The sequence below is a fragment of the Lactuca sativa genome, chromosome 8 (assembly GCF_002870075.4).
Source record: "Lactuca sativa cultivar Salinas chromosome 8, Lsat_Salinas_v11, whole genome shotgun sequence".
Classification (NCBI taxonomy): Eukaryota; Viridiplantae; Streptophyta; class Magnoliopsida; order Asterales; family Asteraceae; genus Lactuca; species Lactuca sativa.
In genome coordinates this window covers 204,139,554-204,155,248 of record NC_056630.2, presented here as the reverse complement: position 1 = coordinate 204,155,248, position 15,695 = coordinate 204,139,554, and the positions used below count along the sequence as shown (strand labels likewise).

Genomic DNA, 15,695 nt, shown 5'->3' with positions numbered 1-15,695 from the left:
ATACATTATCTAATTTTAGGTTTTCTTGACTTTTGTTCTACTTTACAGCATACGACGGTACCATAGGCGAATTCCCCCATGACCCAAAGCCAAAATTCTCGATTTCCCGTCATCAGCTCTGTCAACAACGGTAAAATACCATGAACCAACGACAACATAGTATAGCAACTATATTTGGATGATCATTCGTCCGTCTTTACTATCTGCCCCCTTCTGTCGATCGCCTTCTGCCTATCGACGAACTGATTGAGACTTGCTTTCCCGATAATTTATCCTATATGAAGGTTGTGGCTTCGACTCCTGCAAGCCTTATGCCATATTGGATCATTCGATATTTGGGTCTTCGTTCAAATAATGTGAATGGGCTTCTATGGAGACATGTTGTTGTTAAAAAAAAAAAGCAAGCATCATAACTAATTACATCAACTACAATATATAATCAACCTAATTTGGAAGACTATTAGTAGTAGAATTGATGAACATGTATTCACATAGAATAACTTTGTTGTATGAACCATTGCTTAAAACTATCAGTTTTAGTAAAATCACCAAAATAGAGTCCTCTCTATCCGATTTAAGGTCTTCAATTCTCTCAGAAGACACATATTCATTGGAGTTTCAAGTTAGTATACTTGTTCTTTTATTATAAGAAAAAAAAATTATACATGACCATCCTCAAGAAAAACTAAATCACATTGATGAAAACATATCAAATAGTGTTCTATCCGTTGATTTATGTTACTAAAGTCAAATTTGTCATATGTTTAGCTATTAAATAATCGGTTGGTAACAAACCTCAATTTCAACGATTCAGATGGTAATAATTCATATAAGGTACTAGATTAAGCACCAAAGGGTTACCGAAAGAAGACAGGAGATGGTGTAGGTCGGTATGCATTGAGGAGATTGGTGATAACAGCTTGAAATCAGAGCTCCAAAGGATTTGTTAGGAGGTGTATGCGATTCCTTGACAGGGTTTGTCAACTAATTTGTGAATGGCTTCCTTCTCAATCTTTTCCCTCATTTATTTGGAAGCAAAATGATTTCGAACGTACAGGATGAACTGAATCCGACCACTCTCTGTCTCTGTATCGAGTTTGTTGGGTACTATAATAAGAAAGTCTTGTCCATTTAATTTTTTTTAAACTGGATAATCACTTAAATACAAGGATTTTACAGTCTTGAAATGATATTTTTTAATAAATACGTAAAACAAATATTCATTTCTCCAAAATTGACTTTACAAAGGGAATTTTGTCCCTAAGACCATCCCCATTCATGAATATATGAATAGGTTGGTTGGTTAAAAATTATTAAAATAAACGATAACTCTTGAAATGCCAACGAACAATAATATATCTTAAACTTCACTAGCCTATTTATTTATTAATTGTTTTGTATATGGTTGATCTATATCTATATTATGTAATATATAAAAACCAAATGGTGAATGGTCTAGCGGTAAGGAGTAACTTTCTCATATAAGAGGTCATGGATTCAAGTCTAGGTGGAGACATAGGTGGTTATTTAAGAGTAGGTTAGTTAGTTTGTTTTTTCAAAAAAATCTAATAAATAAAAATAACTGTTGCCACATGTCATCTTTCTAGGCATTTCATATGGGTCATCTCTCTCCTTGACATGTGTCCTATGTGAAATACATTCCCGCTCAAAATTTTAATATTTATATACTTTTTGAATTTGAATCGATTTGGATAAGTTTGTAACTTAAATAAGGGAATTGTGTAATTGGATTTTTTCGTTGGGTTTTTATTATATTTTTCCTATTCAATAGACTTTTAGTTTACCAAATATTGACATGGTTATTTGGGAAAATGACTTTGGAGGGTAACCAACTGTTGAGTTTGTTCTCATTTGATCCCTTTCCTTTTTTTATACTCAATATACCATCGAACTTGTTTGTGTTCACCATAACCCTTTTGACCGACTTTTGACCTGTGATAGTTGGTGAAATGATTATGGTGAACACAAAAACCAAGTTAGATTGTATATTGGATACAAAAAAAATGAAAGGGACCAAATGAGAACAAACTCAACAGTTGGTTACCCTACCGAGACATATTCCTCAAAAAGTTAAATGAAATTAAAGCTCCAAAAGTATCAAAGACTGTAACCTTCTTAGGTCATAATGTACATGAAGAGCGTTTCGAAGGGGTGGCTTCGTTGAAACATGGTCTATGTTATTCTTACTGTGGTTAGTTGTCAAAAACTCTCTGCAAAAGGATATGATTGTGTATGAGAGGTATCTTTATTAACATAAACGTTTACCTCGATGTATATTATAGTGATGTGTCTGCAAAAGTTGCATGATCTTGTACTATTGATGTTGTATCTTATCCCCTGAATTTTATCTTAAAGCCAAGTAAAAAAAAAAAACCATAGCACTTGTGACTCCACTCGTTTGTAGACTTGTCCAGAATCCATGATACGATAAATCATTTGATTGGAAATGTAAATTTAGTAATGAAATTCATCTACTTAATCAAGATTCCCCTAATAAATATTCAAGTGCATTACCAAGTTGTACATGTATGAATAATGTTCTTTCGTGGGTTATTTTTTAAAGAGAAGCAAGAATGAATCTCATAAAGTCATTAATATGAGCAGAAGATCACGTGGGATTTTCTGTAAATGCAAAAAGGGAAAATGACTCAGGAGGGTAAACAACTATTGAGTTTGCTCTTATTTGGTCCATTTCCTTCTTTTTGTATCCAATATACCATTGAACTTGTTGTTTGTGTTTACCATAACCCTTTGACCGGCTATCACAGGTCATACTCCGGTCAAAAGGGTTATGGTGAACACAAACAACAGGCTTGATCGTATATTGAGTACAAAAAAAAGGGACCAAGTGAGAACAAACTCAACAGTTAGTTACCCTCTAGAGTCATTTTCCCTAGTTATTTTTATGTATGGGTCGTTGAAAATGCGAGATTGGTATCCGAATATTTTATTATTTTCACTAGATAATGAGATTATCATTATCATCTTAATTCATTCCAAAATTAACTCCAACAAAGATGGAAACATATAAATTAAATCTTCCTCAACCTTAAATCCTAAAAATCAGGGGAAACACTGCATTTGAATTCTCATCATCGTTATTATTTATATTCATGTTTCTGATACATCTATGTATATCTAATTACTTCTTATTTGTGTGTTTGTATGTGAGGAAACTAATCATCATTGGTGGATAATATTGTTATTTCCCATGTTCATGCTCTTTAATATACGAACATTGGAGCTAAGTTATCTTTTGCACATGAATATGGTTTGAGAGTCTACACTTTTTGTCCACGAGGTAAATAAGTATCGTAATCAAATTAATCTTCTTGCTATGTTATGTTGCACAAATCTTCAACCAAATTATCCTTATAGTTCAAAATGTGAGTATCATGTCAACATTTGAGACCCTTATATTATACAAAATAAACACAAATCTTTCAATTTTTTTCATTAATTTCCATATAATACAGAATAAACACATATGTATTCAATTGTTTCATTAATTTTCCACAATTGTTGACTTGAGAATAGACAATCTACATTCAATTAGTACTACAACAAAACCAAAACATGACTCTCATGTCCATGGATATTTTGTTTGTAACAAAGTATAGTATGTTTGTGTAAGTCCAAAAATCTTTTACTGTTTTCTTAGTAACACAAACAATTTTAAATTTCTCCTAACTTGTGGCTTAATATCCTATAGATGAAAGAGGACAACTATTTAACAACCATTTAACATACATGGTCATGTTTTATAAATATGCAGAATTCAAATATAAAAGGATTGTAGGATTTCAAGTTAAAATTTACTGTGATATATAACACACTTTGATATAACTTTTTGGAGGTTAATTAATCATCCTTTTCTTTATTTTCTTAATCTAATGTTAAGTATCAATATGATGGTTAATTGAGTGAAGATACCGTTCTTTTTGTATTGGGAATGAATGTCATTATCCTATTAAGAACACTTTACGGAAAATAATGGCTTAAGAAAGGTTAAAAACCCCTCTCAAAGGATTCTTAGTAGAATACCACGCATTCCAATGGATTCTTTCAGATTACATGTAAATCCATTTGGATTTTACAAATCCTCATATTATCGAGATTTCTCAGAAGTCGCAACACTTGGCTTTTTTTTCTTTCTTTTGGTCCATTCACATACTACCAACATGAAGTTGATTTTCAGCTATTACAACCTTTTAAGTTCATACCAAATAATAATGTTTGGGTCTTGGTTTAATAAAAGACCCAATTTTTAGCTATTATTTATTAACTTATTGATGTTGAAATCAGACATATGATGTTTGTAAGATGTTGTTAACCATATGTTAAAGTTAAAAAAAATAGTATTTTAGATGGAAAAATTATGTTATATGTTAATGCATGGTAGTGCACCCCAAAGAAACTACTATTCTCTTATACATAAAAAATCAATTGCTTGCCAATCTTGTTGTAATTTATCGAATTCAAGTGAAGAACTTAAGTTTGTAAGAGTATTAAAGCTTTGAAATAAAAATAAAATTAATTTCATGGAGTTGATTGATTTAGGTTTCTTTTAATGATAAAATTTAGTTTTTTATTTATGTTTTGAGTTTCAATTATTTTAGATTTGTACTTCAACTCGTTTCACACTAAAATATTGCAATTTCTAAAACGTATTGTATTATAGCATTATACTTTCCCATTCTTGCTATACATAAGTTGAATTGATTTTTTTTCGTTTTAAATAGGAGTGCAATTAGAGTAGTAAAGCATCGAGATATAGTTTTATATATGAAAGAGATGTTTTTACATTTTTTTAATATTCTGAATTATGTTTGAATATTTTTGTTATGTGAATAGTTTTATCTTAATATTTATCTATTATCCGAATAAATCTTCTTCTCTAATAAAAGAGTCTTTTTGCCATGTGGCATCACTATTTTACCATTATTCTCTTTTATTCTGGTCCTTTAATTCGTTGACTTCATTCATTCCTGAAAATCTGGAATTCAAAATATATCTAATTGTGTTCCTCCAATTTCACCCGCATCCCTTATATCTCGATCATTCCCTCTTATAGATTCACCCTCAATTTAAGGTATCCATCTTTCTCCTTCATAACTCCACTTTGCTCCTTCAAACCGCAGAATTTTAAATTCTATTGCTTCAAGGGTTTTGGTTCTTGTCGCCGAACTTAACGATAGTCGTATCTCTACCGATGGCGGATTCAATGTATGGGAAGGGGAGTGCATGGCCCCCACTTAAAAGTGGGTCCTAGTAGGAATACATATTAAAAAAAAAAAAAAACTCAGCTTATAGTCCTCACTCAAAATAGATTGGTTCCCACTACTCCCACTCATTCTCACTTCTCTCTCTTCTAATTTTTCACTCCTGATTTTTCACCTCTTTCATTTGAGTTTTGACATGGCTGGAAGCATACAAAATGTAGTGAATCAGTAACACAAATTAACACTCCACAACCACCGTAATTTAGTACTCCACAGCCGTCGGCACTTTCTACAATCGTCGGAACTAATCACTGCTGCACAATGCCACTGCCAACGTAGTGACAAACTTCGCTCGCTACCTGCTGACGAACACCATCTACCGCCGCGTGCAAACGGACCACCATCGTATAATTTTGCTATCCACCTTCATCGTAAGTTTATTCCCTTAATTTTGGTTGATTTTCCAAAATGGGTTTGATTTGATGAACCGGTTTGAATGGTTTACGAATTCTGATTTGGGATTTTTGATTGGTAAACTGATTGTATTTTGATTTAACACTCTCAAAAGATTAATTTGATGGATGATTTAATTTGGCTTGGTTTGCTTTTGATGGTTATCTGGGACAGGGGAAATGAACTAAGGTTAATACAGATTGAAAAAATTAATTTTTTTAAACTGTTTTGTTTAATGGTGTTTTCTAATTAAGTGTTTTGTATTTGTTTAATGTATAATGGTCATGGTAATTGTGTTTAACATTGTTTAATGTTTTTTTTTTGTTTAACCCAATAACAGGCGCAATGGAAAGATTTTACAGTAGAACATCCACATCAGGACCATATTCAGTTGAAATTCCGCAACCTAGTTTTATTCCACTGATACCGAATGAAATTGATTCAAGTGACATTTCTTGGGATCCGACTGATAGGAAAAAAAAATTTAGATTATCACCCTAATCAAAGAGACAATATAATACGAAAATATTTGTTTAAAGGACCATGTCAATCGCGTATTAAAAAATATCATGTAAGGATGTTTGGAAATAGGGGAAGTCGTTTTAATCTGGCATGGTATGATGAATACAGTGATTGGTTAGAGTATAGTGCAAGAGCAGATAAAGCCTTTTGTTTGTGTTGTTATTTATTTAAAGATGAACAAAATAAAAGGGGTGGGGGTGATGCTTTTGTGACAGAAGGCTTTACAAGTTGGAATAAACTGGAGAGGCTTAAGACTCATGAGGGGGAAACTATTAATAGTTTCCATTATATTGCACTTAAAAAATGTGGAGACTTAATGAGACAAAATCAATCAATTGCTATAGCTCTTCATAAGCAAAATGAGGTTGCTAAAAGTGAACATCGAATCCGATTAAATGCTTCCATTGATGCTTGTAGATGTTTATTGAAATGTGCATTACCTTTTCGTGGTCACGATGAGTTTGAAATGTCTCTTTTTAGAGGAAATTATTGGAAGTATATAATTTCATTCGGGATCAAAATGAGAGTGTATTTAAAGTTATATTCTGAAATGCTTCGGGGAATAATCAAATGGTGGCTCCATGTATTCAAAAAGATATTGCTCATTGTTTTGCACAAGAAGTACTTAAATCAATTTTTGAAGAAATTGGTGATGATGTTTTTGCTTTATTAGTTGACAAGTCCAGCGATATATCCAAAAAGGAACAAATGGCGGTAGTCTTGTGATATTTTACATGTGGGATTGTAAAAGAAAGGTTTATTGGTCTTGTTCATGTGAAAGAAACATTTGCGTTATCTTTAAAATCTGCTATTGACTCTTTATTTTCAGAATATGGATTGAGTTTAACGAAGGTCATGTTGGATTAGTGTCTAAGTCCATAACTATTTTGGTATGTACTTGACCCGATTATAAGCATGGTCCTTTTGGGTTTCCTTCACCATAGCAATATGTAGGATGAATTAAGGAGAGAAAGGTTTAATTATGATTTATTAATATATTATAAGAATAATATATTAAAGGAGAAATCATATTGTTTAATTAATATTAGTCAATAATTAATTAAGAATTAATTTTGTGGCTAAAAGAGATTAATTAACCTTAAGGGTCTTATTCTGTAATTATAAGATAATTACATAGATGGGCTTATAGACTCCATAGAAGGAGGAGTAGACGAATTCTATGGGGAAACCCATTAGAAATCATCCAAGGCTTCTAAAGAAGGAGTTCATGGGATGCTTAGGGCTTAAGCAGTCAAATTAGGGTTTCCTAGCTTTATAACCCTAATAGCCTAAGTATATAAGGAGCCCTTAGGAATCAAAAAAGTGGATAACACTTCCTTTTAGGGTTTCCAGCCATTTTTGGTGCCTCCCTTCTCATCCCTCTTCATCTAAGTTGCTTAGTGGTGTTTGTGACTCCATTAGAGGTGCAGCACTTGAGGCACTGAGCTTTCTGAAGCCAAGGATTGATTGTTATTGCTATATAACAATAAAAGGTTAGATCTAAACCCTATTTTATGTTAATATGATTAATTGTATGCTAGATCTAGGGTTTATGGCTTTGGATAATCAATTGCATGTTCATTAGACAAACTAGATCCAAAGCTATTAGGGTTTGCATGTACACCATAGGAATGATGTATTGCTCGAAATTCCTCAGTGGTATCAGAGCCTAGGGTTGTTTGTTAGTGAATTTGATGCTTATTTGAATGAAAAATCGAAATTTTTGACTTTTTGGGGTTGGAATCGCCGAGTCCGCTGGGTACTCGACAAGTCCAGTCCTGACTCGACGAGTCAGCGGGTCTGACAACTATATTTCTCGATTTTCTTGCCTTTTTGTTGTGGGATAATTACCAAAACGTTTTTTTTTGATAAAAATCGGATTTTTATGATATTGGGTGATTATCGTTGCCAAAATAAAAGATATCTTCATATTAATTAAATAAGTACTTCCTTATATGATTAAATTTAATTATTTGAATTATTTGGTGAATTATCTTGCAAGAAATTGGACTAGGTCAAAATTAGATAACCACCAATTAATTGTTAATTGCCTTATTTGAATTTTTGATCTAGAATGTTCTTGATAAAGTTTGAAAAAGTTTCAAATTATTCCCTTTAGGTTTGATAGTTTAAATTTGAACTTAAAAGTTTTGTTTTTGAAATTTAAATAAGTTAAACCCTAATATTTTGAAAAGTTTCAAAATCTACCCTCAAGTTTTGGATTTTAAAATTTAATTAAAAGTCTTAATTTGAAAATTTTAAATTCTAAAACCCAAGTATTTTGAAAAGTTCAAATTACACCCTTATGATTTTATTAATTAATTAAGGTGTATAATTAAAAGAGATTTAATAAGCCCATAAAGTTTTAATTTATATTTAATTAAATTAAAAGTATAATTTATTAAATTTTACCACCTAGTTTTTTAAAAAGTGTAAAATACACCCTATACTATATATAATATTAAAAGTCTAATATTATATATATGTATGAGTAAAAAGTCAGTCTTACGATTAGTAGGCCTCATTCACGAAGCTGGTCTATAAGGTGTTTAAGGAAATTGCCTATAAAATGGCGATTGAATGGGTATCCACTCTTACCCACCGCACTCTTGACTCGTGGCGGTTCCCAAGGTTAGGGTATTCCCTATTATGTTATGAGCCTACTCAGATCAGAACTAGTTTCTTCTCTTTCGCCTATCGGCCGGCTTTAAGCAACCTTCGCATTTGCGCCCTAGTATACTCTACTTGTTCACCTGTGTCGGTTTGGGGTACGGTCAGTTCACCGGGAGGATCGCCCTCCCAATTCGAAGTTTTTTCCTGGAAGTTTCAACCTTGTTGACTATGACAACAGTCGCGACTCAGCCTTCTTCTAAACTAAATAAAATAGGATTCTGCTTTCACTGTTCTCAAGGTATCTCCTGACTCGAATATTAGGGCTTCTCCCCGCATCCGAAACTGGAGAATCAACCCTCGAGAGACGACTAAACTATACGCGGCAGGTTGGTCTAAAAGGGAAAGAAAAAAGGTGACATACATAATTAAGATTAAACATGCCATTGAAAAGTTCAATGAATCTCAAAAGATCTAGGAGTTTCAATTCAGTTAAAACTTAAACTTCATTTTCGTTTTTCATGGTGGAAATTGGTAAATAGTCATTTACCTACCTTCAAATATTCTGCAACTAGATTATGGCATCCCTCTTCTAGGTTGTAGAGTATTGTGTTGGATCCTAGCCTTGATGTTTCATTTTGGGTGTTACATCAAGGATTCTTATCAACTGACTTGATTTTTCTCCCTTTTTGTAGATGTCTGAATCTTACAATGGTCTTCCTAAATCCTTTGGAACAAGCTTTCCAAATGAAGATGACGTTCCGAGATACGATCAAGGAAATGAGAGTCATGTTTCACTTCCTCCACCTCCTCCAATTGTTCTCCCTGACCCACAAGTTCAAAGGCTTGAAAAGTTCAAGCTCACTTAAGCCCTTTTGGCAAGTAAATACGAAGATGGGAAACCTGTGTGTGCACACGTCTTGGAGATGAACTGACACATTGATAGGTTAAGGATGTTGGGTGTCGATATCTCAGAGATGTTGGCTGTTGACTGGGTTCTTCAGTCACTTCCTGATTCATATAGTGAGTTCGTACAAGAGTATTATATGATAGTTCACGACCTGACCCTCATTGATTTGACCTATTTGCTTATTGCTGCTGAATCAACGATGATTTGGCTTAATGGTCAAGCAAACTTGATTGGTCGATCAAACTCCCATACTTCATTGGAGACTGGCAACATTGAAAGTCTAGAAAGGACTGAGCAAGAGATTGTCCCATGTAATGTGCCAAGGGAATCCATATGATTTTATTGCCAAGAGAAGGGGCATTGGAGACGAAGCTACCCTGTTTACCTGAGAGATCTAAGAGATGGGAGAGTCAAGACGTATGGCTCTACTTCAGGTAAAAATCCATTAACTAACTCTATAAGTTCCTATTTTTGATTCTTAATACATGATGTGATAAGATTACATTTTGATGTTTTGCAGGATCGAAGAAATGAAAGGAAGCTTAAGGAAGAAGCATGCTGAATCTGATCACGAAGAAATGGATTTCTATCGCATGGATTCAAAGATCGGATTTTTGAGCTGCTACTTTAGAGTTAGGGTAGATTGCTAAGAAATATGTAATAGCATAGTTTTTCAGTTGAATTGCATTGTAAGGACAATTTTTTCCGCAATAAAATAAATTTTGATTTTATCTTATTTATTTATCCTTGCAATGGCATGTATGAAAAATTGATGTTTGAAGGTTTATATTATTAAAAATAATGGATTTGATTCTTAATTATGTTATTTGTGGAAATGTCGAGAATTTTCCATATAGGGAGAGTTTCTCATCGCCCAAGTTGCAATTGGACAGAAACTTGGAATCATACAACTTGGTTGTGTGATGAATGAGAAACTTTATAATTGGAAATTCAAGAGTAATTCATTGACAAAGAGTCAAGTGAAGGACTAGGAGATCGAGTTCACAATGTTGTGCATCAATCAAGTCCACCACAAGAGTGATAAAGATATTCGTCATGATTTACTAAAGTTTAGTAAATATGATTATACTTATAAGATTAAGTGTAACTCTGAGTTAATTGAAAAGGTTTCAATGAATGGCAGAACGAATAAGAAGAGTCAAGAAGGCAGAAAGATAAAATTTTCTCTGTTCTAAGAAGAAGGGAGAGTACTTATTATTGTGTTTTATGATAAAGTCTTAATGATTAAGAATCATATCTCAATTGGTCCTCTAAGTGAGTCTTAGTACATTTGTATGTATAAGAATAGGAATCAGGAATTGTGGAAATGGTTAAATCAAGAAGTCAATCATACTTCGTTCCAATATCGAATCTTAGAGTCATACTCCAAGATTGCAAATTGAGTGACACGTCTTTAGTAGGTTTATAACACTCAACAAATGTGGAATTTGGAAAATTTTTCTTATTCTTGCACATTTGAAATTGGTAAATTGTGTTGTCTTGGATAAGACAAAGACCAACTAGGGCCAATTATGTGAAGTGTTTTGTCTTGATAAGAACTACACTAACTGTTGAATATTTGTTTTGTCTACGAAAGTTTTTTGACAAGAGAATCATATATGTCAAGAGGTTAGTGGGAGTTTTATGATCTTGAAAAAGGTTTCAAGAACAAATCAAGAATAACTCTTATCGATCATCACTAGCACACGACTTGAGGTTTACAACCTATCGTGTTGACATTATTTTGTTTATGTGCCATTCCAATTGAGTTAATTATGTATGTGAGTTCTATGAGTTCTCATTTGAATCCATAAAGACAAAGGGCCTTGATCGATGGAAAGTACATTGATATGTAAGGATAAGTTGCTAAACTACTTGGAAGACATGGTGGGCACTCGTGTTACCAGAAGGCTAGAAATCAATAAAGTTCAATCCATATGAGTTTGGATTTGTCGCAAACTTGGTTTTGGCAAATTCACATGGATAGGAACTCATACACCATAAAATCTAAGTGTCATAAGATTCCCTCCTTCATGAAAATGACTGTGAGGAAATATTTTCACTAAGAGAGATTTTAAGAAGATAGAAATTGTGAAAATTGTTTTCTCAAATTCGATTATGGTTACGGCATCCCTTTCCATAGTTCGAATTGTGAGATTTGGCAATTAGTCTAACATTTGGGACTTATTGATATAAGTTCTGAATTATTTAGACACACATATGAGCTATCTAAGGCAAAGGTGTACAAGTTTAAGAAGCTTAGATAAAGGCTTATCGAAGCATCTGGTATTAAAAATATGAACTTCAGAAATTCAATAGGTATTGTTTTCTGGAAGTTCAGTTGTTTTCTGAATACATGTCAAAGCTAGTGGGAGCATAAGTGTTATGCTTATGTGATAATAATCATCATGATAGTGGTAGCATAAGTGTTATGTTTGTATGATTATTATGGCAAGTATTTCAAGTTAGCAATATTAATTATAGAAAAACAAAGATTCAATTTGCAAAGTTGCATGGGTTGAAAAGTTGTTTTTGCTATAATTAAGGGAGAGAATATTATAATTCGTTTCAAAATCTAAAGCTTAGATTGAGAAATTATAATAAATTTAGTCAAAGGATACATAGTGTGTTCTTAAATTTCAATTATGATTACGGCATCCCTCTTCATAGTTCGAATTGTGAGAACGTGACATATAAAATATTATGGTAAAAGATTGATAAAGTATCATATCTTTATGTAAGACATTATGCATCGTGTCCCATACGCTTCAGGTATAGGATCAATTGAAAATGCTATAATATTTGACCATTCTCAAATTTTCCAAATGTCTAGCGCATTAAGAGGGAAAAAGGACTAGAATCGGTTTTGACTAAAATAATTAAACAACTATCAAAGGACGATCCAAAGTTCGCTGAGGATTGGTCACTTGTGAGTAGTTGGAAGTATGGTATTGGATGGACCATATTAACATTATTATGAATAGATAAGATTCTATTAAGAATGAGTTTAGACATAGCACAAGTTTGTTGTAGAGTTCATGAGTGCTTTAATAGGATTAGAGTATTAGATTAAACCCACGCTCACAAGAATCACTTCATGGATTTCATCACGAGTGATTGTGAGTCGATAATATTGTATATCCTTGAAACTGAGACATGTAAGCTGTTATTTGATGGTCGGTTGCACATTGATGATAAGTAAACGCACCAGTAACTTGGTGTTATAAAAATTGTTGTTGTGTGTGATTCGATGAGTGAGTACCAGCGAGCATTTGAGTCAAAGTTTATCCATTCCTTTTACCCAAAGTAGGATAAAAGCAATATTTGTGGGCCCCTCGATGATTGAGTGATGACACCTAAGTGCTTCGCCAAGCCGGGACTAAGTTGATGTGTTCAACTGTAGTCTGTTGTCAGTCGTCATAAATCGGAACTCGGGAAACAGTATAGGGAGAATGATTGAAATTCATGTCTTGTGTCTATACGATATCTTGAGAATGGAAGAATATATGATCCCTTATCTAAAGGACACACGTATCTGATAAGATCAGAGTTGACAACAGTTTATGAAAGCTACGATTGCTGATCAGGTTCTGAAGTCATACGGAAAACAGTTATTAGACTTATCCAAGTGGGAGACTGTTGGATTAGTGTCTAAGTCCATAACTATTTTATTATGTACTTGACCCGATTATGAGCATGGTCCTTTTGGGTTGCCTTCACCATAGAAATATGTATGATGAATTAAGGAGAGAAAGGTTTAATTATGATTTATTAATATATTATAAGAATAATATATTAAAGGAGAAATCATATTGTTTAATTAATATTAGTCAATAATTAATTTTGTGGCTAAAAGAGATTAATTAAACTTAAGGGACTTATTGTGTAATTATAAGATAATTACATAGATGGGCTTATGGACTCGATAGAAGGAGGAGTGGAAGATTTCTATGGGGAAACCCATTAGAAATCGTCCAAGGCTTCTAAAGAAGGAGTCCATGGGCTGCTTAGGGCTTAAACAGTCAAATTAGGGTTTCCTAGCTTGATAACCCTAATAGCCTAAGTATATAAGGAGCCCTTAGGTACCAAAACGTGGCTAACACTTCCTTTAGGTTTTCCAGCCATTTTTATTGCCTCCCTTCTCGTCCCTCTTCATGCAAGTTGCTTAGTGGTGTTTGAGAATCCATTAGAGGTGCAGCACTTGAGGCACTGAGCTTTCTGAAGCCAAGGATTGATTGTTATTGCTATATAACAACCAAAGGTTAGATCTAAATCCTATTTTATGTTAATATGATTAATTGTATGCTAGATCTAGGGTTTATGGCTTTTGATACTCAGTTTCATGTTCATTAGACAAACTATATCCAAAGCTATTAGGGTTTGCATGTACACCATAGGAATGATGTATTGCTCGAAACCCCTCAGGTCAGGGGTCAAAGTTATGATGGAGCAAGCAATATGAGTGGGAACTTTAATGGACTAAAATCTTTAATCATGAAGGAAAATACCTCTACATATTATGTTCATTGCTTTGCTCACCAACTTCAGCTAGTTATTGTCGCAGTAGCAAAAAAACATCACGACACTGGAGTTGTTTTTTATATGATAGTTGTTCTAATGAATGTTGTGTGTGCTTCATTTAAACGAACAGATATGTTTCATGAAAGTCAAAAAGATAAACTAGAAGAATCCATCAGTCGTGGTGAAATTGAAACTGGAAGTGGATTAAACCAAGAACTTTCTCTTACTAGGGTCGGAGATACGCGTTGGAATTCTCATTACAAAACTTTATCGTGTTTGGTTGGTTTGTTTTCATCTGTTACTGATGTGGTTAAATATATTGAAGATGAAGGCCTTAATGGTTTTAGTCAACGTCAAGCAAGTGGTCTTCGAATATATATTCGATCATTTGGTTTTGTGTTCCACTTGCAGTTGATGTTGAAAATTTTGGGGATCACAAACATAATGTTGCAAGCTCTTCAAAGAAAGGATCAAAGATATTGTGAATGCTATAAGCTTGGTGAAATCAACCACTTCAACATTAAAAAAAATGAGAAATGATGGGTTTGATGCACTTATATTGGATATCACCTCTTTTTGTGAGAATAATAACATTCAAATTGTGAACATGGAGGAAGTTTATGTTAATCCAAGAGCCTGAAGACAATACACCAATATCACCAATCAACATTATTACGAGTTTTTTGTTGTTTCAACATGGTTTTGGATATGAAAATTCAAGATTTCGGTGATTGTTTTGATGAAGTAAGTTTCGAATTGCTTATTTGTATGACTGGTTTGAATCCACATGATTCATTTTGTGACTTTGACCCATCAAAGTTACGGAAGTTGATCGATTTCTATCCATACGATTTTAGCTTTAAAGATAGGTTGAATATTCTAAATGAACTTTCGACCCCACTTTTATGCAACAAGATGGAAGATTTGCCACTTTGAAGAGTATATCCGACCTTGCTAAAGTGATGGTGGAAAGAAATATGTATCTTAACTTTCCTTTGGTTTATCGGTTATTGAAGTTGTCATTACTTTTGTCAGTTGCAACCGCAACGGTGGAGAGATTATTTTCGGCAATGATTCTTGTCAAATTAGATTTACGGAATCGGATTTCGGATGAATTTTTAAATGATTGTGTAATTTGTGCACTTGAAAGAGAAGGATTTTCCAATGTTACCAATGAAAGTATTATCAAACGTTTCTTAGCTATGTCTCCTCGTAGATTTCAATTGTAAAATGACATTTACTTGAATGTTTTAATGTTATTCTACTTTTAAGTATTTATTATTATTATGACTTTCACTGGAATCCAAGCAATCAAAATACCCCATTTTTTCTAACAAAATTTGAAGTATTCTGTGAAAATGGTGAATGGAGAATTTGTGAAGGACATAACCAGCAAGTTTGAAAAGTTGGTGAATTTCGAAGGGAAAGATTTATGT

The 15,695-nt window shown here is 33.2% G+C and overlaps 1 pseudogene; it reads left to right on the top strand.

Annotated features, from left to right (window-relative positions):
* The first annotated feature begins 6,773 nt into the window (after positions 1 to 6,773).
* On the top strand, positions 6,774 to 15,488 carry LOC111919286 (uncharacterized; annotated as a pseudogene).
* Positions 15,489 to 15,695: the final 207 nt, after the last annotated feature.